The sequence below is a fragment of the Phoca vitulina genome, unplaced genomic scaffold (genome assembly GCF_004348235.1).
Source record: "Phoca vitulina isolate PV1807 unplaced genomic scaffold, GSC_HSeal_1.0 scaffold16, whole genome shotgun sequence".
Taxonomy (NCBI): Eukaryota; Metazoa; Chordata; class Mammalia; order Carnivora; family Phocidae; genus Phoca; species Phoca vitulina.
This window is the reverse complement of record NW_022589719.1, coordinates 22120928-22144561: the sequence shown is the minus strand read 5'-3', so window position 1 is coordinate 22144561 and position 23634 is coordinate 22120928. Positions and strand designations below refer to the sequence as shown.

Below are 23634 nucleotides of genomic sequence, written 5' to 3'. Positions count from 1 at the left end.
AGGGTGGGGACATAGTCAGTCTCTGGAAGGTGGGCTGAGAAGAATCTTGAGACTATGAGGTCCTGTTTCTCAGAAATGGTGCTCAAAGGCACTTATGAAGGAGAAATGGAGGTCTCTCTGCTGAAGGGAAATGATACGCCCTCCCTGGGCCCGGGGTGAAAGGCCCACTGGGGTTTGCCCAATCCCTGGAGTTGACAGGGACCCGGAGGGGAGCCTGGCCCCTCCACTTTCCAGCCTCATGACCTTGGACAAACACACAGTTTCCCTGGGCCTCTGCTTTCACGTCTGCAAAATGGGGCCAGGAATGCTGACCTCAGGAAAAAGTGTGGGCTGAAGATCGAATGGGACTAGATGCAGGGCACCTCACATCATGCCTGGCACACGGCGGCTCCGTCCCTCTTCCCTCCCTGCGGCCCCGCCGTGAGGCGGCTCCTCTCCCCTACTCTCTCGGACACCAATACACTGGCCACGTTCCCCGCGTCAGGAGAGAGGGGAGGACTCTGATGCGGAGGATTTCTGAGTGGGAAGAGTGGTTCTCAAACTGGGTTCCCTGAGACTGGCAATCTCCTAAAGCTATTTTCAGGATTGCAAAGAACACCTCAGAAATCATCCACTCGCTCACCACCAGCTGGCTCAAGGGGTAAGTATCTTGGGTTTTGGGGGCAATTAAATCACCCCAGGCTGGGGACCCTATTTCTTGGGTTGTTCAGAAGCTCTAACCCCCACGTATATATGACTTTGCAGTACAAAAAATGCAGGAGAAACTCGAATGTATGCCTAGGAAATGACTTGGTAAAGGCAGCACTGTTTGGTAGATAAAATCCTTTAAATCTTGGGGCCCAGAGGGATGAAATGTGGGAGTCAACATTGCAGGCAGAGTCGACTTCATGTGAGTTCAACTCCCCCCGTGCTCGGGGAGAGCGTGTAGGGGAGCCGGCTAGGTGCTGAGGTTCCACGCAGGGCTCTGACCCAGGGTGAGCATGGGCGTGGAGGTGGGGGCTGCTGCCCTGGATCTCGTGGTCTCAAGGCTCCTGTCGTGGTGCCTGTCATGGTGTCCCCTCACCTGGCCAAGTGACGGCTCTGGGCTCACAGACGGGTGTTTCATCGTACAACGTGACCCCCAGATGCAAGCGATTATTTCTCATACAACAAAACCCAGTGGTTCAGAGCTTTAAGGGGATTTCAGGGAAACTTCTCTCTGACACTACTGATTGTGTCACCAGTGGTTTAGAAGCCGGTGCTTGTGTAATTTATGACACCAGCATTTTCCGTAATAGAAGTTCTCGGTCATAAGCAGGTAGGGCCCCCTCGCTTTGGAAACGAGAAAACAGGCTGAGAAATGGAAAGGGGGTGCGGCCAAGTCAGCAAACCAGTTAGTGATGGATGTGAGCCGAGCACCCTGGTCTTGAAGGCCAGGTCAGGGCCCTGGGAATACACTCCGGGCTCGGTCTTGTGCTTGTTTATGTTGGTAGCACGTCTCTTCCCTTGTTAGAATGCATGCTTCATAAAGGCGGGGACTTGTTTTGTTCACTGCCTTAGTCCTTGAGTCCTGAGCAGTGCCCGGCACACAGTGGGTCCTCAATTCATAGGTCTGAATGAATGAATAGTGGGAAAAGAGAAACGGAGACAGAGAACAATGCAGATCTCACGAATCAGAGAAACAAAGACAGGTCAGGAAGAGAGGGAAAGACAGAGAAAGACAGCAGGAAGTGACGTGGGTCGAGACAGACAGACTGAGAAAGAACTGAGGACGAGGCAGGGCAGCGTCAGGGGAGGGGGCAGAGGTACACAGGGAGAGAGGGGGCGCCAATTGCTGACTTGTCACCTGGGCAGTTCTTTGGGCGTCAGCAGGACAGAATCTCCCGGCCAGAGGGCCTCTTGTATATTCTTTTATTGGCCCAGCTTGTCCTAGAAGGAGAAAATATTCAATTACTATAGGAAGTCAGTAAGGAGCCACCACGTTCAAGAAGCTGTTTATGAAAACCTGCCCTACGGATGCACACAGGGCAAGTGCCTGGCTAATCTGGGTCCATTAGCGCTAATGAAAAGCTCTCAGCAGCTGGGCCCACTCCAGCTGGGGAGACCCGCACGGGGGGCCTGCCCTCTGCCCAGATGGCAGCTCCTGGGTCCTCCCAGGAGCTGTGCGGGGAACCACAGCTTTAAGAGACTCTCGGCTTCTGGCACAGGCTTCGTCTGTGCTGACAGACCGCATGTGGCTGAGGCACTAAGAGGAGGCGGCGGGCCTGGTGAGCCACACACTTGGATGCCACCTGGATGTCACCTGGGCATCTGCAGGGAGGCCTCAGCCGGGAGAGTGCCAGCAGGGGCGTGTTCCTCAAACCCCCGCCCCAAGGGAGAAATTGGATGCTGGAAAGCGTTGCTTCCCCTCACAGAAGGATTTGCCAGAAGGTTCCTATAGGGAGCCGGAGCCCAGCCGTGGAAATGACGGCTTGCTTTCAGCCGTCAAATGGGCCCAGATGGAGGCCTGTGTTCTGCCACACCTTTGGGGAAGCCCACGGCTGGGTCCTGTGCTAGGAGGGCCTGGAACAGTGAGGAGCTTGGGTCGCGGGGGGCGTTCTCATGGGGAGGAAGGGGGAGACTTGGGGGTCTCGGGTGCCAGATGAGATTCCTTCCCGTTCATATCAGTGGAGGGGTGGTGGACGAAAGACTCCTCTCCATCCACGCATGCATCTGCTCGGAAGACACGTATTGAGCACCTACTGTGTGCTGGGCGCCGTGTTAGGAACCCGGGATGCATCTAAGCTCACCCTCTGTGTCGGGTGGTGGTGGTGGAGGAGATTGGAGGAAAGAAAGGGATGACGATAGGGCTGGGGACCCGCAGGAAGGAGGACTAACCATCCACGGGTGTGACTCCACTCCACTGGGGGCAGTTGGGGGGGGGTTCTTGGGGAAGGGGCGGCACAGGGGAGCAAGTCTTGAGGAAGCATGGAGGCGAGGCTGGGCAGATGGAAAGGCAAGAGAAGGGGCCTTCCTCCTGAGAGCTCGCTGAGGCCCCCCATACCCCTATTTGGCCTAAACACACACACACGTGGCATGCTCGTCAATCGCCTGTCTCTGGATCTGCTGCAGAGAGCTTTGGGCTACACACTCACACGTGAGCTCCCTGAATGCTCACGACACCCAGAAGTAGGGCTCACAGGGGCACGGCCCTTTACCGAGAGGAAGCCAAGCCCGGCGGGGGAAATGGCTTGTCCAGCATCACACAGCTAGGACATCTGGGAGCTGGAGTGCAAACCCAGAATGGGGATCAGAATGAACTCTGAGAGAAAGTGCTTTATCCGCCTATGTGGGATCACACTGCATCCTCACAGCAGCCCTGCTGGGCAGGCTATTGGCCCATTTTACAGAAGGAAATGGAGACTGACCGATGTAAATGGCAAAGCTGAGCATCCTCCTGTGAACCCAGGAGATCCCAGGCAAGGCATCCAAAAAGCCGTACTGGGAGCCAGGAAGGGGAGGGGGGCAGATGCCCAGCCCCATCTGGCCTAAACAGTGATGAATCCCCTGAAATCGGCCCTCGGGCTGAGGGGAGGTTCTGTGCACCCTGGTCCCTACCAGGCAGGACACAACCAGCAGGGTGGGCACAAGGGAGTGGGGGGAGCAGGGAGAAACCCCCCGGGTCCAGGTAATGTCCAAGAGGCTCTGGGCTGGAACTTTGTCCAGGGATGGCTCACAGGGCGAGAGGAAGCCAACTCAGGCTCCTTTCTAGAGCTAGGGTCTCTGCAGTTAGGGAAAGGAGCCCCAATTCTAGTTCAGGGGCTGTACCCCATGCCTAGCCCCCCGCAGGGCTCAGGGAAGTGGGGAGGAGTCAGTTTTCTCCTACCCCTGTTTTTCCCCCGCCCCAGCCCAGCCCTGTCCAGCATCTCAGGCTGGCAGTTGTCCTGCGTATGATGTGACCCATTTTCCTCTGGACACTGAGGCTGGAACGAGAGGCCCCGGTGGCACACAAGGCCCATCCAGTGACAAGGAGGAGGCACTGAACTCCGTTTGGCACCTGCCCACCTCCTCTTTACTGGATATCCCTGCCCCATGTATGCCGGCTCCTGGGCTGAAACGAGCTTACCCCTCTTCGGGGTTCCAACTGCCCTGAACAACCTCCCATCTCTCTTTGTCCTTCCTGCTCCCCCAGTCACGGCCTGGCTCCTGTTTCCTGACCCAGCAAAGATCTGTGTTAAGGGGAAGCTGGCAAAGGGCAGCCGAGGGGATGCCTGCCACATGCACCCCATCTCAGCTGGGACGGCACTTGCCTTGGCCAGCTCCCCTGAGACCTTCTTCTAGAAAGTCACTAACCCTCCCTGAGATGCCACGTTCTCCTCTGAAAACTGTGATCCTCAATTTCAAAGTCAAATGTGGTTGTAAGAATTCATGATATGGGGGCGCCTGGGTGGCTCAGTCAGTTAAGCGTCCGACTCTTGGTTTCAGCTCAGGTCATGATCTCAGGGTCCTGGGATCAAGCCCCAAGTCCGGCTCTGCGCTCAGCCTGGAGTCTGCTTGAGTTTCTCTCTCTTTCCCTCTCCTTCTGCTCCTCTCCCTGCTCATACACTCTCTCTCAAATAAATATATCTTAAAAAAAAAAAAAAACAATTCATGATATGAAGCACATGAAATTAACTGATATGATATGAAAACCCTTGGAAACCTGCAAAGTACTTTTCCCATGGGGAGCTAGTATTACCAGTGACATCATATATTGGAAATAAGTGGAGTCATCAGTGGAGGAGGGCATGGGGGAGAACCGTGGGCAAATGGCTTGGTCGGGATAGCTATAAACATCTTTCCCCTATGTGGCCCCAAATTCAAGTTAACTGCTACCATTTTGTGATAACCGACTCTAACGATAACTCATAGTACTGCGTGTTAACCATGGAGCAGGCTTTGCTAAGCATCTCTCCTATGTACTCCTCGCCTACGAGGTCGGTACCCTTATTATCCCGTTTTCTATATGAGGCAGCTGAGATTGAGAGAATGTAATGAACTGGCCTGAGTTTATTCACATGGTTAGTCAGACACGGCCACGATTCAGGCATAAGCCAGCTGGATTCCAGATCAGAGCTCCCGGCAAGACACCAGCCCACGGAGAGGATACCCGAAAGAGGAAGAGCTATGCCTTGGGCTCCAAAATTTCCAACCCAGGGCTGCTCTATCCTGAATCAGGCAACCAGGCCGACTCCCAGGGAGCCAGCTAGCATCCTCCCCTGTGCCACCTGGAGGCCCCTGGGGGATGACCCAATCCTGCCATCCCTTGACAGATGGGAGCCCTGAGGCCCAGAGAGGGGCAGAGACGGGTGAGGTCACGCAGTGCCTCGGGGTTCTCTTGTGCAGGCCCCTGCCTGGGCCAGACAGCTTTATTAACCTTGCCCCTCCCACCGCCCCAGATGGCGGTTCGATCCCATCTGCACAGTGAGGGCCCGGGAGGGGTTCTCTGATTAAGAAGAACAGCTCAGTTCATAAATCACTCCTTTTACTCTCACTGCCCTCGGCTCCCGGGCATACTTTCTGGAGAGAGAGAGAAGGAGGCAGGTGGACATGAGCGATGGAGAAGCCCCATGGGAGGAAGCAAATGCAGGTCTGGGCTGGGGTAGAGCCCAGAAGTGTCTTGCAAGCGCCCCAGCCAGGCGAGGGCGCTGTGGGCCAGGGCAGAGCCTTCAGGGTCCCACTGGAGCCACCACGCCCCCAGCAGCCTGGCTTCCCACCAGCAGGGCTCTGCCCCAACAAGCTGCAAGACCTGGGCCAGTCTGCCTCCTGAGCGTCCGTCTCCTCACCTGCAAGATGGGGGTTTTCAGAGTCTTTGCAGCTACTGGGGGGGTGGGGTGAGTGGGTGGGTGGAATGATGGAGCTAAAAGGGCTTTGGTGGCTGCACACCCAGTTCCTTCCTTCCTGCATGCCAGGCCCCTGCTAGTGCCAGCCCTGGGCGTGGGCCAAGGCGCAGACAGCGGTGGCTTTCCTCCCACAAGGACTCACTCAAATCTAGTGCCAAGCCGTAACCCCACACTTGGAGAGGAGTGTTAACAGCTATCCCAACCAAGTACTCTGGGCCAGCCCCAAGAAGCAAGGGCGGGGCTGGAGGGGGCGCTCATTGCGGGGGGGCCGGGGTGCGGGGAGCACAGGGCCATGATAAGGCGCTGTGTCCCGGGTGCTCACCTAGAGCGATCTTACTCGATCCCACAAAAAGCTAGGCAAAACAGACGATCCCACCATCATTCCCTTTCACAGCCCGGGAAACCAAGGCTCCACGGGGCTAGAAAGGTCCCAGAGCCAGAACCGACACCAGGTTTGCCAGCCTCTGAGCCCTGTGTTTGTTTTCCTTCATCAGGACACGCACGAGGCAGAGGATTGTCAGGATAAAAATGACCCTTGCCATCAGGTTCAAAGCTGAGGGGGGAGGAATTACTCGCTCGCTGGCTGCCTGCTGGGCCTCCTCCCAAGACAGACAGTCTCGTAAACAAGCAATTGGCCCGAAATCCTGGTGTGCCTGGTGATGGCGCGGACACGGGGACATGGACACAGCTGAGCGGGGGCTCAAATCTAATTAGGCTCCTGGGGGCGGCGCCGTGAAGGTTAACCAGGCAGAGCCTGCCAGGGATGCAATGGGATCCTAAAAGACAGCCTCCCCTGCCCCCCAGACTCACAGAATCGTGAATGTCGAAGGCACAGAACGTCTGATCTGCAGGTCTAGGAAGGTCCCATCTTGAGGGTCCCTGCCACAACCCTTTCCCCTGTCCCAGAACTCCCATGGGCCTGTTTCCATCAGAGAATCTTCAAAGAAGGAAGTGCCTTAGGGAAGGTGACCTCCAAATCTCTCTTTTCACAGCGGATGCTGAAGTCCAAAGGGGGACAGGGTCCTGCCCAAAGTCACACATCACAGCTGGAAGCAGGAGCTCCTGATTTTAAGTCTGCTGCTCTTCCCCGACTCAAGGCAGCCTCCCAAGACTGACATCTGAATTTATTTTGGCTCCTGACAAGATGAGGCACAGACCACCTTGGTGAATCCTCCTGACCACCCGGGAGTTGGGCGCTCCGGATCCACCAATGAAGAAACTGAGGCTCAGAGAGGTGAAGTCACTGGCCGAAAGTCACACAGTAAGTTGGAAGAATGGTTAGGACAGACAAAGCAGAATTCCTGTCCTTCTGCCCTGGCTGTCTTCCAGAGCCATGGCCGTAGGGACTTTGGGCCTGCTGATGCCCACAGTGACCCTCCACAATGCACACTTCCCATTCCCTCCATGGACCTGGGCTGGACTGAAGCCACAGAAGATGCTCATCCCAGACACAGGACAATGGGTCCATCCTCCTGCCTTGGCGCTCCGACGGCCTGTTTGCAAAGGCCTCTGGGGACAAAGGCTCTGCGCCCTCTTGCAGAGACTTTCACTTGCCACGGTCAAGGTGCTGAAGGCAAGGCAACCAATTTGAACTTGGACGTGAGCAGAGAGGAGCGGTCATTCCGTGCACTGGGCACAGGATTTGGCCTCAGGACACCAGAATCCAAGGGCTGGGAGGGACAAAGGCAGGGCAGAGTGCCGATGCCAGCCCTCCTCCCAAAGCCAATCCTGCCCTGTCCTCAGGCCTCCCTGAGCCTCAGGGAAAGGTTCCCTGACTGCCAGCCCTGGGTCCCGGGGAAAGGGAGGCGGGTGGAGGAAATGAGCGGACATTCCAAGCAAACAAGGCTCCCAGGCCCCAGGGGACATCCTTGTGGGGCTATGACAAGGACACTTGGGTTCTGGGAGACGGTGTGGGTACCAAGCGGATGAGAAAGAAAGCCAGCTTCCAGTGAGGGAGCAGACAAGAGATTTTAATCCTCTGGAAACCCTCCTGCCTTTGGAGAGAGCCTGGGGCTGGGTGGGCGGGAATATCTCTTCTGCTTCCCCCAGAGATCTGAAATGGAACTGAATACAGGGAGGGAGGTGCTCGGGGAGTGGCTGGTGTCCGCTGGTCAGGGGTGGGCGCTCTGGGCCTCTTGGCCACCCACCCCAGCCTCGAGTCGCTTTCAAGGAGCAGAGTCCACACAGAGATCAGGAGGAGCCTGCGGGCCCGGCGTCCTCGTCAGGCTCGCTTCCTGAGGGGCACCCACAGGATGAAGTGTCGGGGGAACAGCCCATCCTTATGGTTTTCTAGCACATCCGTGCCAGCTAGAGGGAGGCTTCTCCAGAAAGGAGGTCACCCCCATCCAGTAGCCAGGGACACCCGTCCAAGGGCACACCGCCCAGTCAGGGCTGGATGACATCGACCAGACCCCCAGCCTGGGTGTTCCCTGCCACACATCGGGGGCAGCCGTGGCACATGCTGGGGGTGGCCTCAAAACTCCGCCCGGGGAAAGCCCACAGAAAAGGTGATGTGGCCGTGGCAGGAGCCACAGGATGCTGGCTCTAGGACTGGAAGGGACAGGGAAGGGGGACACCCGATGTGTTGTCTGAACATGTTGTCAGCCCTTTCCCACGAGACAGAAGCCGTTGGTGGCCAGAGCCATGTCTCCTGCCTCCTCTGAGTCCCTTCAGAGGACACACAGGGTACTGGCTGGAATATTATCGATCTAATAACTGCTCCTTCTTCCCACGTGCCAGGGATGGTGCTGAGCACTGTCCCCAACACCACCTGCAATGGGCCAATTATTTCCGAGTCACCGGGGAGTTCACTGAGGCTCAGAGAAGGTGAGTGAGCATCCCACAGTGGCCCAGCTGGCTTCCGACCCCAGAAGGCACAGTGCTAGGTGCTAGAGCACCTACCGGCTGAGCAGCTCTTAGACCGCACTAGACAGAGCCAGTGGGGAAGAGAAGCCCGCAGGCCTGAGTCCTGGGTTCAAGTCCAGGAAGTTCTGTGTTGCCTGCCCTCTCTCTAACCCTGAGTCCTTCCGCTGTTTCCACGGCCAGCTGCATCTCTAAGCCTTGGTGGGGAGTAGGAGCCCCCAGCCCTCCCTCTTTTCCCACATTTCATCCCCCCCCCAGGGCCTGGAGCTGCAAGAGACCCTTTGAAAGACTTGGTAATCCATCCCAAAATATGCAGGGCTGTTGCTGGGGCAACCTGGTTCGCTGCACAGCCCGGATTTAAATATTTAATGGCTTCTGAGGTATGAAGGGGGCCTGGGAACGGGGCAGGAAAGGGCACAGGTCTGAGCCCTGGGGGGGGAGGAGGGAAGGAGTGGGGGAGCCCTGGCAACTCCTCCAGAGAGGACCCCACCTCCCATGCAGAGGAGGGCGCTGAGGGCTCCAGGCTGTGGCTGCCCCTAATGTCCCACAGGATAACACAGATTGTGACTGGGACCCAGGCAGTGGGTGAGACCCAGGATGCCACCGGTAGGGGTAATGGGGGGAGGTGACGGGGGGAGTTCTCTTTTGCAGGTGAACAAGAGAAACTGATTTTTTTCAAAAGGGCCTACCGTACAGTGGACGCCGTGTGAAGTTCTTGCCTTCTGTCCTTTGAACCTCACTATCATCCTATGGGGCAGGCCTAGTATTCCCAATTCACAGCTGAGAAAAGTGGGATCAGAGACGTGCAGTGACTGGCCCCAGGACACACAGCTACTAAGCGGCAGACTTGAACCCAAGGCAGTGGGCTCCAAGGCCGGTGCTTTTTCTGTCAGGAGCCAGGGCCAGAAGTGCTGCTTAAACTAGTAACAGCAACAGCTAGCGTGTATGAAGTCCATTCTATGGGCCAGGCACTGTGCTAAGGGCTTTGCGTGTTCTAATTCACTTAACCCTTACGACGACACTGGGAAGTATGCACTGTTACCCCCATTTTACAGATGTGGAAGCTGAGGCCCCAAGAGGGGAAGTAAGACACCAGGATCACAGGTAAGCAGGGGAGGCTGGATTCAGGCCTCCACAGTCCACTCCGGAGCCAGTACTCTTCATCTAGTTCTTCTTCTTCTTTTTTTTTAAATATTTTTTTTATTTTTAAAAAAGATTTTATTTATTTGACAGAGAGGGTGGGAGAGCACAAGCAGGGGGAGCAGTAGAAGGAGAGGGAGAGGCAGGCTCTCTGCCATGCAGGGAGCCCGATGCGGGGCTCGATCCCAGGACCCTGGGATCATGACCTGAGCTGAATGCAGACGTTTAACCATCTGAGCCACCCAGGCGCCCATCATCTAGCTCTTCTTACCCCACATTTAGAAATGTGTATAACAAAAACAACAAGTTAATTAATTGAAGTCAAACTTAAAATCCTTTTTTTGCCCTGGCGTTCTGTCCACATCCTCCAAAGCTGGATAGGATGGCAAGAAGAAATTCTTCCAACAACTTAGCAATGAAGATGAGTCAGCTTGAGGCTTGCTTTCATTGACTTGCTCTACACACAAGCCACGTGCACATAAACCCACCCAGACTGCAACGTGACGGCCATGCAGACATGTGCTCACAGACAGACAGACCCACGTGCACAGACAAATGTACAAACATAGACACACACAAATAGACACCCGGACAGATACAGCCACACACCTATGTACACACACGGAGGCACACGTGTACATATATGTGCATGCACACACACACACACACACACACACTCACAGATAGGGCCACCGGGCACTTTCCGCCTGATTGAACTAACTATAGTGTCAGGAAAAAGACATCCAAAGTCATCCGGCCCATGCCTCTGCCAACATCAAGAATAGCTGGAACAGGCAAACCGATCTGATCTTATCCTTAAATATCTTCAGTAAGGAGGATAAACCCCACGACTTCATTCTGATGTCTCCTCAAGTAGGGAAGTTCCTCCTGGCATCTAAGCAAATTCCATCCTGCTTGACATTAATCACAGCACAACGCTTTCCCTCAATACTCTGCTTTACAGCTCCCAAAGCCCTCCTAAGCTTACACTCTTGCTTCATCCTCACAACCATCCAGCAAGGCAGGGCAGAGATGATTTTAATTTATGGGGAGTAGAGCCCAGAGGGTTAAGGAGCTTGCTTGAGATGACACAGATACTGTTCAAGGTGGGCTTCTGTCCCAGTTGTGGGGCCCTCCCTTTGGCTGCTGATTTCACCTTTGTTTCAATGACCCAGTTTGCTGTCAATGTCACGTCAATTTCACTTCTCTCCTGTCTTGAGCTTCCTTGTATCTCAGCCTGTGTTCAGTGAGGGGACTTCACTGGCCCTGGCTCACTTCCAACCTGCCTAGTGATGCCTGGTGCAGCATGGAGGGGAGACCCCTCAAAGCTGGGTTATCCTGGGTGATCCCGAAGCTTCCCCACCCTGAGTTAACAGGTTTCTTGTACTGGGGCAGACGGGTGAGGCTTCCCCCTCCTTCTCACTCACCAGGGCAAGAATCCCTGAACTCCCCCACACACCCCCCTCCCCAGGACCCAGGAACTGTCGCTGGAGCAGAAATCAAGCCTGCTCCCTCCCCCTCCTAGCCTCCTGTCCATGGGGGTCACTGCCCCAGTTACATTTGCTTGGCAATAAATATTAGAGTTACTGGGTCTCCCAGGGCAACTGCACTGAGTCTAGTCACCTGGCCCGAATTAGGGAGGCCACAACCCCTTCCCATAAAGGGAATGCTACAGGTATTTGCAGCTCAAGTTCTGGAGGGCAAACAACAGAAAAACCGAGAGATACCATGTCAGAGCTCCTGTCTGGCTAAGAAAAGCCTGCGAGGAAATGAATCAAAGGAAAATCTGGGGCGGGGCCTGAGCTGATGGACAGGCAGGAGTCAGAAAGCCCTGTTTTCTTTCCTCCCCATAAAAAATCATCCCCCAGCTGCTCCTAGGATGCAGGTCTTAAGGGATGCAGGTCAGGGGTGGGGGAGGGAAAGAGCTGGGCTTGGGTGGAGACAGGGACAGGGGGTAAGGAGGGGTGGGGGCTCAGACAAAGGGGAACGAAGGCATCCTCCATCCTCCCTAGAAGCCTGGTCATCAACTCCACCAAATATCATTATTTCCAGGCCAGGAAAGATGCTGGCAATCCCACCCAGAAGCCTCGGGGATGAGCAAGTATTCAGTCTTACGGAGCACCAGGAGAGGATTTCTACTTCCTTCTGACAAAATAATAATAATGAAAAATAAACCTTCTTCAGGTCCTGGTTTCCCCATCTGTCCAATGGGACAGAAATCCCTACCTTGTGCTCTTCCCGTGAGCTGGTGCTGGGCAGGATGGGAGACCTAGGGAAGGGGACAGGAGGGGATCTGCCAGGGACTCATCTGGAGCAGAGGTGGCAACTTTTTCCTTAAAGAGCCAGACGGTAAATATTTTAGGCTTTGCAGACATATTGCTTCTGTCACAATGATTCAACTCTGCTTTGTTGGAGAAAGTAGCCAGAGATTGCATGTAAAGGAATGGTCATGGCTGGGGGTCAACACAAGTTTATTTACAAAAAAAGACGAGGCAGGATTTGGCTCACTGATTGTGGTTTGTGGAGCCCTGACCCTAAGGAGCATTTAGGGAGTGACCCTGGGTCAAAGCAGCAGATTAGAAGTGAATGTGGTTCCCCCTGTTGTACAGGGAGCAGAGAACGGGAGAGAACAGAACTGGGTGTTCAGAGAGCTGGGTTCCAGCCCCGTGTCCAGGCTGTGCAGCTTCTGCCAATTCCCAACACCTCCCTGAGCCTCAGCGGCTTCACTGTGCACACAAGGATAAAGATGGAAGCGCCTCCCCAGCTTGTGGGGAAGGTCTAAGGGGGCCCGTGTGGGTGGGGCGCAGTGCCCTCAGCAATCAGCAAACCCTGGCCGGGAGGCTAACTTAACCACAGCAGGCAGGGCTCTGGCTGTGCCCCTGGCAGCTGGTAAGGGGGGCATGCCAGGGTCTGAACAGCCCTGGGGGGAGCTTTCCCACAGAAGGGGCTGGAGGAGTTGGAGCTGGTTACCCTCTGATGCCAGGGCCTGGCCCTACTTCCCTGTCCGAATCCTGGAATGCATCCTTTGTCAAGCGCTCTTTGGAGCGGGGGCTCCCCTATACCAGGGCTGCCAGAGGGCCAGGAAGGCTGAGCCCTTGACCTTGGCCCTGCTCCTGCTGAGTCTGGCACACGGAGACACCATGTCCGGCCAGCCCTGGTGGGCCTGCCTGCTGCAGGTCTTTCGTGGTTCTAACGAATGGCAGATGACCCAGGCAGAGCCTATTATAAGCCAAGGATGAGCTCTTTGATTAGCCTCTTGTGCCTGGGAAGGCGTCCTCCCTCTCCTGGTAAGGCCCAACAGCAGTGAGAAGGGGCAGAGAGGCTGGTGGACGGTGTGGCCAACTCTGAGCCAGTCATGGCCTCTGCATCCCCAGGGAAGGGAGGAAGGCGTTGATGATGGTGATGATGAGTTAGCATTCACAGAGCACTTACTATGTGCCAAGCACAAGTCTAAACACTTCATATTGATTAACTCACGTAATTTTTACAACAATCTATGAAGTGGGCACAGTTATTATGCCCATTTTACAGATGGGGAAACTGAGGCACAGAGAAGTGGAGTAACTTGGCCAGAGTTGCACAGCTCTTAGGCTGGCATTAGAACCCAGGCAGGTAGTTCCAGCATGTGGGATCAGAGGGTGTCTAAGATGTCTGAGAGCTGGTGGGGCAAACCATGGAATTCTCCAGAATTAGGAAACCCACTAGAAAAGAGGGAAAAGTGGCGGGCTCAGGATCTAGGCTTTGATTTGCCACCAGCCAACAGCATACTCTTGAGCAAGTTACTTGTCCTCCGTGGGCTGCCCTGGGGAGGCAGCATGGGGAGTGGCCAGAGGCATCAGAGTAACGGGGGGGACTCATCTCTCCTGCTCACTAGCGTGCGGCTTTAGCTTCTCTGAGCCTCTGTGGACCATGTAGTCTCATGGTCATGCGAACGCCGATGAGACCACTCTGCCTGAGACATGAGAAAGCTCTCGAGAAGTTGGAGCTGAACTATCATTGCTCTGGAAGCCATACCTTTTGCCCGGCCGTCCTAGGCCCCGAGCCAGGTTCATGGCTCCCAGTGCCAATGCTAAGCACACATCTAGGGGTCATGGGCTCCATTTCTGGCTGGAAAGGATTCAGGTATTGTCCTTTTAGGAATGGAGATGGTGGTCTGAACATGTGACGAGCAGACCCCATCGTTTAAACGTGTAAACACAGCCCAGTCTGCAGCCTCGGAGCTCACAACCGCGAGTGGAATCAAGGGGTCAGGGTTTAGGAAGGCTCGCTGAAACGAGCACTCGGGGGGCAGAGGAAGGTGGGTCTCACCCCTTACGGCCACTGTATCACAAGGTGCACGAGCGTGGCGGTGAAGGCCCCACGCGCTCTGTGCACACTGGGGGCCACCAGCCACCCGTGTGTCCTCTGCACGGCGGGGGCGAGGGTCCTGGGAAGGGGCTTCAGGCCAGGCTCAGATCAAAGGCGAATTGCCTTTTTTGCAATTTCTGAGGAGGTAAGGATAAAAGGTATGTCCTTGGTCCAGCGATCTGGGTTCCGGTTCCGACTTTATGGCCACCCTCTGCCTCTCCATCTTAGAGTCTTGTCTCTGCCTCTGTCTGCTCTCTGTCCCCTGTCTAAAAGTGATCGCACGTGTGCACACCCCCCCCCCCCCCCCCACCCCCACCCTCTGGGGAGGTGGAAGGCTACCTGCTTGTATCAGCTGCAACACTTCTCTGAAAGCACACCTCGCTGGGGGCCTGGACATAAATCCCCTAACCCTGCCCTGGAACTGTGACCCCCCCCCCCAATCCCCTGCAGGCTGCGGCCACAGTTAATTTAGAGGCTCTGCATGTGTGAGCCCTTCTACAAAGCTGGCTTGCCCAAGGCAACCTCAGGTCCGGTAGGGCCCTGCTGGGAGGAGGGGGTCCTGGGGCGCCTCCTTGCTGGGAAAAGGAAGAACCTGGCAGGTGTTTCATTTCCCCATGGCAGCCCAGTAATTAAGAAAGGAAGCCTCAACAAGTTCATGGGGCAGGGACCACATGGGGATGGGGTGGGGGGTGGGGGGGACATACAGAGCAGGCTTTTCAAGGAGGCTGTCCTGGCTCCAGTGTGACCTTGAGCAAGTCACTTCGTGTCTGTGCCCCTCTAAGGTGACTTGAGAGCCACCAGGCCCTGACCACACGTGCAGAGCTAGGTCACGTCCAGGGGGACCCAAGCAGCAGGACTACATGTAGCTATCCCGAGCATCGGGAAGATGATTCTGAGCTTTGCTTGAGGCCGTTACCCCCCTGGATGCTCCTTCCTTGGTGTAATTGTGAATAGCAAATGTTGGAGAAGAGAGTCCGTGGGAAATGGGTCTCCCGTAGAGGCATCATATCGGGCTTTCTAAGGTAGATGTTCCAGTAAGAGATAAACCCCAAAGAGAACCTGGATCCCATTACCTGAGGGACAAGGGTGGATGGGTGGGAATAAACCACCTCCTCGCTGTGTGCCCCCGGGGGCACGTAGGGCCTCACCCCAGTCGGGGTGATACTCAGGAGCAGGCCCAGATGCACTCAGGAGTAGGCCTGGCATGCGGCAGGGGCCCCTGGGGAGGGTCCCCTCCCACGGCTGGGCTCCACGTATCTTCACACGCACCTCAGCGAAGGCTTCGACAACCTTCTGAGGTATGGATACCTTGGGTGTGTGAACTGGAAAGCCAGGCCTCTCTCTACTACTTTTCAATGAACTCATCCCATTTTAAGGTCAGAGTTCTCTCTGCAGTAAGGATTTAGGGACCCTTGGTGCAACCTCAGCAGGGATGCTCAGCTGCCTGGCTGTGCCCAGAGGGGACTGGCCTTCCCTGGCAGTGGCAGGCCCAGGACTGCATGATGGGCCAGCGATGTGGGGGCTCCAGAAATGTAGGCAGCTTCTCCCTCTACTGCCCCCTCTCCTTCCCAGCTTCTCCCCCTGGGCGAGGCTTGGCTGACGGGGCCAGGATGGAGCAGGAGGCCATCAGGGTTCCTGCCAGTCAGAGGAGGCAGAGAGCTAAGAGAGGAGCCATCCCTCACCAACAGCAGAGACCTGGCCCTGAGGCTTCCCCTCGTCCCTTGACCCAGGGTCAAGAGCTCTGGCTAAAGGAATCCTCTACCCCCTTGTCATTTACTTACTCCCGTCAACAATCCTCACAACAGTTTATAAGCCCCCCGCCCCCATCACTGGGCTCATCTCCAACCACCCTCCTTCTCCCTCAACCTACGACAGCCATACTGGTCTCTTCCACAGGGCAAGCACATTCCTACCTCAGGGCCTTTGCACCTGCTGGTTCTTCTGCCTGGGACCCTCCTTCCCTCACCTATTCCACATGTCATAAGCCCTCGCTTCACTCAGGTCTCTGATCAAATTCTTCAGGGAGACCGTTCCTGACAATCCCCACCCCCTCTCCCCACCAGCCTAAAATAGTCTCTCTCCCTAGTCACTGTCTGTCCCTTTGTTGTTCCTGTTATTTATCTTCTTTCCCCTTCCTTTGAACACAGGAGGGCAGTGACTCTGTCTGCCCGGGTCATTGCTGAATCCCAGCATCCGGTACAGGGCCTGCCACAGTGTGAGTGCTCAGTGGATGTTTGGGGAAGGCAGGAATGAAGGAAGGGAGGAAGGAATGAATCCCTGTGTGGGTCTCTTTTACAAATTTCTGATCTAACCCTTGCTAAAAATCCATCAAAAGGTGCAGGACCAGCTATAATTTGTGGGACCCAGTAAAAATGAGGAATCTCTTATTCAAAAGCTAAGAATTTCAAGAGGCAATAGCAGAGCATTAAACCAAGTGTGGGGCCTTTCTCAGTGTAGGACCCCCCAACCCACCCCGGCTCTGCAACTGCCCAGATTGCATACTGTGACCCTGGCCTTGGGGACGTGTTATTACCATTGCCATGGTGCCATTCAGAGATAAGAGGATCAGGAGGGTGTAGGGGCTTGGCCAACGTCACACAGCATTACGCTGTGGCTTAGAACCTTACAAACTCTTACTCCCCAGTTCTTGCAGTGGCTACAGAAGAAATATCATTACCTCCACACACCTAGAAATCTGGGGACCCAGCCCAGAGAAGAAAGTGAGAGAGCAAAATTGTCTGCAAATCTCTTGTTCACCTCACAGATTCATGATTTATAGATATATCATATATCATATCACACATATATATGGCATTTTATTTCAAAATATATCCAGAGTTGTTTTAATATAAAAAATAAGGTATTGTTTTCCAAATCTTCGAGGAGTGCTGATGTTCTATTAGGACATACAGGGCTAATCCTGAGAGTCTGGGTACCGCCTGGCTCGGGGATGAGTGCCCCAGGCCCCGTGGGTACCCACAACTCAACTGAGAAACCATTATCCTGGGTAGAAGACCCTAGCACAGGCTCAACAGCCCATACTACACAATAAATGCTAGCTTCGTTCCCTCATTCATTCCCTCCCTCCCGCTTGGTCCAAAGGAAGCCTCCTCCAGGGTGGCCACAGACCCAGATGGCAGGGAGCCTTCCACAGGCCTGGGTCGGGAGGCCGGATCTCATTATTCCAACAGAGACAGAGGGGAGCCCGGCTTGGCTCATTCCTCCTGGGGAAATGTGCCTCGGCCTGTTAGCGGGAAGAGGAGAGTGTTATTACCCTGCTCAGCCAGCCAGGTTCACTCGCCACACTAATTGGAACACGTAATGGTTTGTTAATATAGTCTAATTTGGGGAGGCTGGCGCACCGGGGTCTCTGGGGTCGGGGTGCGGCGTGGGGGAAGGGAGCCTCTTGTGGTATCACCGGGGAGGGCTGGGAGTGGGGCTGACATGCTGTTTGGTTTTTGGTGCTTGCCTTGCAAAATGATGTCTTAATCCAGCAGCCAAAGACCTGAAGTTGGTCGCGCTGCCGGGCACGCGCGTTTATATGTGACCATGCACGTGTATGAGTGTGTCCGTGTGTGCATGTGTGTGTGTGCACGTGTGCACACAGTGAATACGACGGCCGGCGGGTGTGATCAAATCACACTGCAACTGTGTGCAGGGCTCTAGGGCCGTGAGCAGCGGGGCGAGAACACGGCTACATCACACCTACGGGCAGAACGCAGCGGTCTAATTTTGAGAACGCAAACAAAGACATCTATTTTCCCATGAATGGCTCACCCGGCCCCTATTAACACTAATTAGGAGGCCTGGGAATTCCCCATAACTTCGTAATTACTGTTAACAGACTTCACAGGGACCGTGAAGGAAATGGAACACCCCTGTCCTGTTTTCACAGCCAAGGTGATGATGGTGCAGGCGACAGCCCCCCCACCCCGCCCACAAGGCACTGGGACTCCCCCAGGGGGGCCCTGATGTCCACACCGCCCAGGAGGCAGTCTAACCGAGGCGGGGGTGCCCTCATGGGCAAACTCACTGGTGTGTGTGGGGGTGCTGGGGGAATTGGGGCAGGAGCTCAAGGAGGACAAGGACGTTATCTCAGGAAGAGACCCCGAGTTGAGCTTTGGGTCTGGAAGTCGAGAAGCAGACAGAGCCCTCCGTGCCCAGGCCAACCTTCCCGGCCTCCCGCCCTCTCAGCCCCTGTCCATGAAGATGAACCATATTTTAATGGCGGCGCCAACGAGGTGGCAGGATGGCAGCCGTGACTTCACAGAGTCATCAGGCCCCCTCCGCAGCCTGCTGCGCCCTGCAGCCAGACGTCTTAGGAAACCACAGTTAAGCCATTAGCCGGAGCCCTCCCTTGCCTGGCGGTGGCATGGCCACTTCTGCCAGCTGACAGGCGCGGGGCCTTCCCAGAAGCGGCGGGGCAGGGGCCCTGCCCACAAGGCCTCATTCATGCACACAAAGACCCTCCCCCCCGCCCCCTCCCGGGGGTCCTGCTGCGGGCCCTGTCAGGACCTGCGGGGAAGCCGGCGCCGGCTGTCCCGCTGTCCCCGGGGGCTGCCCGCCCGCCCCTCTGCCCCCGCTGGCCTGCTCTTCCAGCCCCCACCCCCAGGAAGCGCAGCCTGTCTGTCTAGCGCTCTGGGCCTGGCTCTACTTCCAGAAGACAGCTCTTTGTTCTTTCCTGTCTGCCCAGGACCTGAGATTCTCCATCCAGGAGGGAGCTGAAAGCCTACGGTCTTAATCGTATTAAAAAGGGCTGAAATGGTATCAAATACTAACGGACTTTTGGTGATGTTTCTTTCATTCTTGATACTCAGGTGACTTCTATTTTTTTTTTTTCCTCATAAGGAACATGTATGATTCATGATTATTCATTCACAAATCACTGTGAATGGGCCAGTCAAACCCCCCCACTCTGAAGCTGCCGGGTCTCTCTCCGGGTCTCTCACCTTTTCTCCTGTTGTCCGCCTAGAGAACTTTTTCTCGCCCCACAATGCCCAGCTTGACATCTCCTCAGCCGTGAAGCCCTCCCTGATTTCTCCAGCCGAGGCAGGGTTTCCTGCTGATCGTTCCGCACTTTGGAGATGAGAAAACGAGGCCCAGAGAGGGGCAGGGGCCTCGCCAGTCCTCACAGCTAGGTCATGGGTGGTGGAGGCTACTCTAGAATCCAGAAGGGCTTTTGTTTACAGCATCCAGGGGTTGGCGGCGGGGAGGGGAGGCTTAGCAATATCCCCCCTTGATTCCCAACACCCCCTTCCCTCCCTGGAGCCAGCCCCATCGGGGACAGCCTTGACCTCCAGCTTTGTTCTCCTCAGGAATGAGCCAGGGTGCTCTTCTCTCTGCCTCCAGGCGCACAAATCAGTGAGGCACAGGATGAAGAACAGAGAATGGCCTGGTTGTTGTTCCACAAAGGGGAGTGGGGACAGGAAGCACTTGGGGCCCTTCCTCCCTCTCTGGAGCTCAAGGCTGTGTCTGCCACCCCTGCAAGGGCCAGGCCCGGCCTCCCTGCCCACCCGGCTCCCGCCCCGGCCCCTCCCTGGCTGGTCCGTCGGAGGCCTGGCTTACCCAGCCCCGTGGCCCTGGGTCTGAATCTCACTTTGCCCCTGAATAGCTGTGGTTCCACAGACCTGGGCCTTGTTCCCGGCAATACTAATAGTTCATACGACAGCCTACCCTGGATTAAGCACTACTAGGTGCCGGGGCACTGGGTAGGTGTTTTATATACGCCATGCCTCATCTTCATGACTCCACTTTCAGGCACTCGTTAGGGCTCCCGTTTTGCAGGTAGAATGTTGCCACTTCCCCAAGGTCAAGAGCTTGAAGTGACGGAGCTGGGACTTAAGCCTGGACCTCTGTGGTGGTTATGAGCCCGACTCCCCAGGAAGTTATATGGATTGGATGAGATAATCGCACAGGCTAAGCACTCCACCGATAATAACGTGTCGACCATTATAGCTTTTCTCATTTTCATTCCTGATGAGAGCAAGCACTGAGGTGAACGAGCCGGGCTGGGCATCGACGGGCAGGCAAGGCTTCCTGGGGACCCGGTAAGGGGTGGCAGAGTCCCTGGCAGTTCCTACCCGTGGAAACCCCGGGGCCCGGATTGCTCCTAGCCAGAGAGTATTATTTGAGAGTAAATATTATCTTACCCTCCAGCTTAATCCAGACCAAGCTTATCTTTCCCACCAAAGAGCCCGCCGCCCAGAGAAAGTTAAGCCCTTTGCTGGCTTGCAGCTCTGCTGGGGGACACCAGATCTCTGGGAAAGCCCGAGAAGTGGTCTGGTATGTGGCAGTGGCATCCGAGAGACTGGCTCTGGGCTGGGCTGTCCAGCTCTCCAAGCCCACGCTGGGTTGGGGGGCGCCTGTGGGGGAGAAGGCCGGCCGGGGCACATTCCCCTTCTGCATGGGCCTGCTATCCCAGCCCCAGGGCAGATCTAGCTACAGTGGGGGTCAGGAACATGAAGCCCGACCTCCTCCTGTTTCATGCCAAGTCTGTTTATGCCACGTCTGTTTCCCTCCTGCCTTTTCCTTTGAAGTGTGGGCAGAACTCGTTTAGACCGGAGGCCCTGACCCTCCCTGGGCCCCCAGTTTCTCAAACAGAGGGTCACTAGATGGGGAGCAGTCCCAGAAGACTCTATGCTGTTGAGGGTTGAGGATCCTCAAAGGGTCCCGGGAGCCAGGCTGGGTCAGCCCAGCCCCTGCCCAACCTCTCTCTCTCATGCTCCCCACTCGGCTGTCCCCTAAAAAGTGCTGGCAGGGCCAGACATAGACCCGAAGGACCAACGTCCAGGTTGGGGGTCTGTGTGGGTCTTGATGGCAAAACTAGAAACAATGGGTACAAGTTACAGGAAGAGAGAGTTTGCCCTGATACAAAGAAGAGTATCCCCCATCTCCTGGGAGGACTGGAAATGTCGTATAGCTGTTAAAAGATAGATTTGAAATCAGAGAGATCTGGGGTTTAAATCCTGGTTTCCCCCACTTCCTACCTGTGTGACTTTGGGTAAGTGCTTCAACCTCTCTGAACTACAATTTTTGTCAGCTGTAAAATGATTCCATCTCAGAGGATAGAACCAAAGCTCAAATGATGTCAGGAAGCCTGGTGCATACCATGTGATCAGGATGCCCAAGTTTCCTTCAGTCCTGGGGCTAGTGAGCTGGCTGACACTGGGGGTATTCAAGCAGATGTCAGACGGTCTTAGCGTGGGGTTGGGTACAGAGGATTCCCTTCTTGCACTAAAATAAAGATTGCACTCAGTGTCTCTATGAGATCTCCCAACTCGAAGAAGACACACTCAGGATGTGGCCTTGGCTGGCCATGGGAAGGTGGGCATATCAGTGGGTGGGCACCGTCTCCTCGCACCTCTACCAGGATGTAAAAAACAGTCGTCCACATGTGGTATATGCTTCCATTAACACGAAATGTCCAGAAAAGGCAAAATCTACAGAGGCAGAGAGGAGACTGGTGATTGCCTGGGGCTGGGGGCAGGAATAGGAACCGATGACAAGTGGGTACCAGGTTTCTCTCGGGGGTGATGGAAATATTTCAAAATTACATTGTCGTGATGGTTACGCAACTTCTCAAATTTACGACAAACCATTGGATCATACCTTGAAAATGAGCAAATTTCATAGTATGTAAATTACACGTCTGTAAAGCTATTAAAGAAACCCCAAATAGCAACACCAACAACAAAGTCGAGAGGGGCCGATGCATGGTTGGGGGTGATGCCCACACCCCAGGGGAAGCGTGGCAGTGGCAGGCTGAGGCCGGAGGTCACGGCCAGTTTTGAGACTCCTTCTCTACCTGCGGGTTCACATCAGCACTTTCTTGTTATTTCTCACCCAGTAAGAGAAATTATAACAGACCCACCGGCTGACCTCATGAACACCCTGAAGTGAAGCCCCAGGGATGTGAGCAGTCAGGTTCTGCAGAAGGATGGGGAGCCCGGGAAGGGGGTAGCATGAGGAAGGAGGCCTACTGGAGACAGGCCTCCCAGGAGCCTCTGGAGGTCAGTGCTGGAGGATGGCTCGGGGCATTTTATAGTTTGGGGTCCCTGAGGTAGGATGAAAGCCCAAGGCTCAGCCTGGCCTTGTCTCTAAGGCACTCGAGGGTCCACCTGAGAGAAGTGAGAATAGCACCAGTCATGTGCTGAGCGCTGCTCCCGGCCAGGGAAGGGCTGATATTTATCCTGCACATGTGACACCCTAGGGTCTACAGACGAGCACCGAAGACCTGTGCTCAGAGTCTACACACTGAGGAGAGAGCTGACTTGCTCGTGGTTGCTCCTGTGCAAAGCAGGAAAATAACTTTACAAGCAATCTGAACACTGTTGTCTTGACTGGTAGTGAGCTCTCCATTGCCGGTGGTATGTAAGCAGATCAATGAACACAGCTCTCAAGGAGTCAAAACAGATGACCTCGAAACCCTTCCTCATCCAGTCAGTCGGTAAGGCCACAAAGCCTTGCTGTTCCTTTCCCTTGAGGGTTAAATCTATACTCAGAATAGAGCAGAAAGGCCTGGAGCCATCCTGAAGGAGGGGGTCTGGCTGGCACCTCCTCCACTAGAACCGCAACTCCTCTGAGCGCTCACCACAAATGCGCACTGATTGCTGGTTTGGGCTAATGTGATACTTGAATACACACAGGCCAGACTGGGGCAGGCACTGCGGGGCTCCAAGCGAATGCACTTGAACCTGAACTACCCCAGAAGTGGGTGCCTGGGAAGCAGGGGCTGCCAGCCCAAAGCAGCTGCCGAGCCAGGCACATGGGCCCTGTCTGGCCCTCCAGCCGGAGGCCTGTTGCGTACCTGCCCCCCACTCTGGCACCGGGGCCTTCTCTCTCCCTAGCTCTGGCCTCCCTAAGGACTCAGGATCTGGGCTGCCTTTTGCAAGCTCCCTCCTCTCAGCCCCAGACTCACCACAGGATGAGCTCATTAGAGGCCCCTTCCCAAACAAGAGCCCCAGGCCTGGGAGAGGTCCCGGTTCCCTTTCCTGCACCTGCCTGGCCCTAAGAAGGCAGGGAGGGAGGCTGGGGCCTCCGAGGAGAAGGAGGTGGGGCTGGGGGCTTCCCCTGCCACCTTCTCTCCATGGGGCCAGCAGGCCAGCAGTGAGGGGCAGAGGCCAGGGACCTCCTGACCCAACCCACCATCCACCTGGGCCCCTCTCAGTGGCTTCCAGCCTCCACCCAGCTCCAACCTCAAAGGGGGCCTGGGCTTGCTTTTCCATTTCTTGGTGCCGCCCCTCCAGGTCTGGAACCTAGATGTGCAGACCGTGTTGTAGTCTCCTCTCCCTCAGAGATGGTAAGTGGAGGCGCTGGGGGTAGAAGGCATGAAGCCCAGACTAATTACAGTGCAAGACAGTTAGAGTGTTCTGGAGGTACTCAGAGCCGGACAGAAGAACACCACCTGGGCTTCAGCACTCAGTAGGCATGGCTCCCTGGTGGGAAT

At 55.5% G+C, this 23634-nt stretch overlaps 1 protein-coding gene across 1 annotated transcript in view; it reads right to left on the bottom strand.

Annotated features, from left to right (window-relative positions):
* The window catches only part of TSPAN18 (tetraspanin 18), a 179137-nt gene that overhangs the window by 24650 nt on the left and 130853 nt on the right, over window positions 1-23634 (bottom strand). The window contains exon 3 of the mRNA XM_032414242.1: window positions 1826-1908. The gene's annotated coding sequence lies outside the window, so the exon portion shown is untranslated. The remainder of the gene's footprint in view (window positions 1-1825; window positions 1909-23634) is intronic.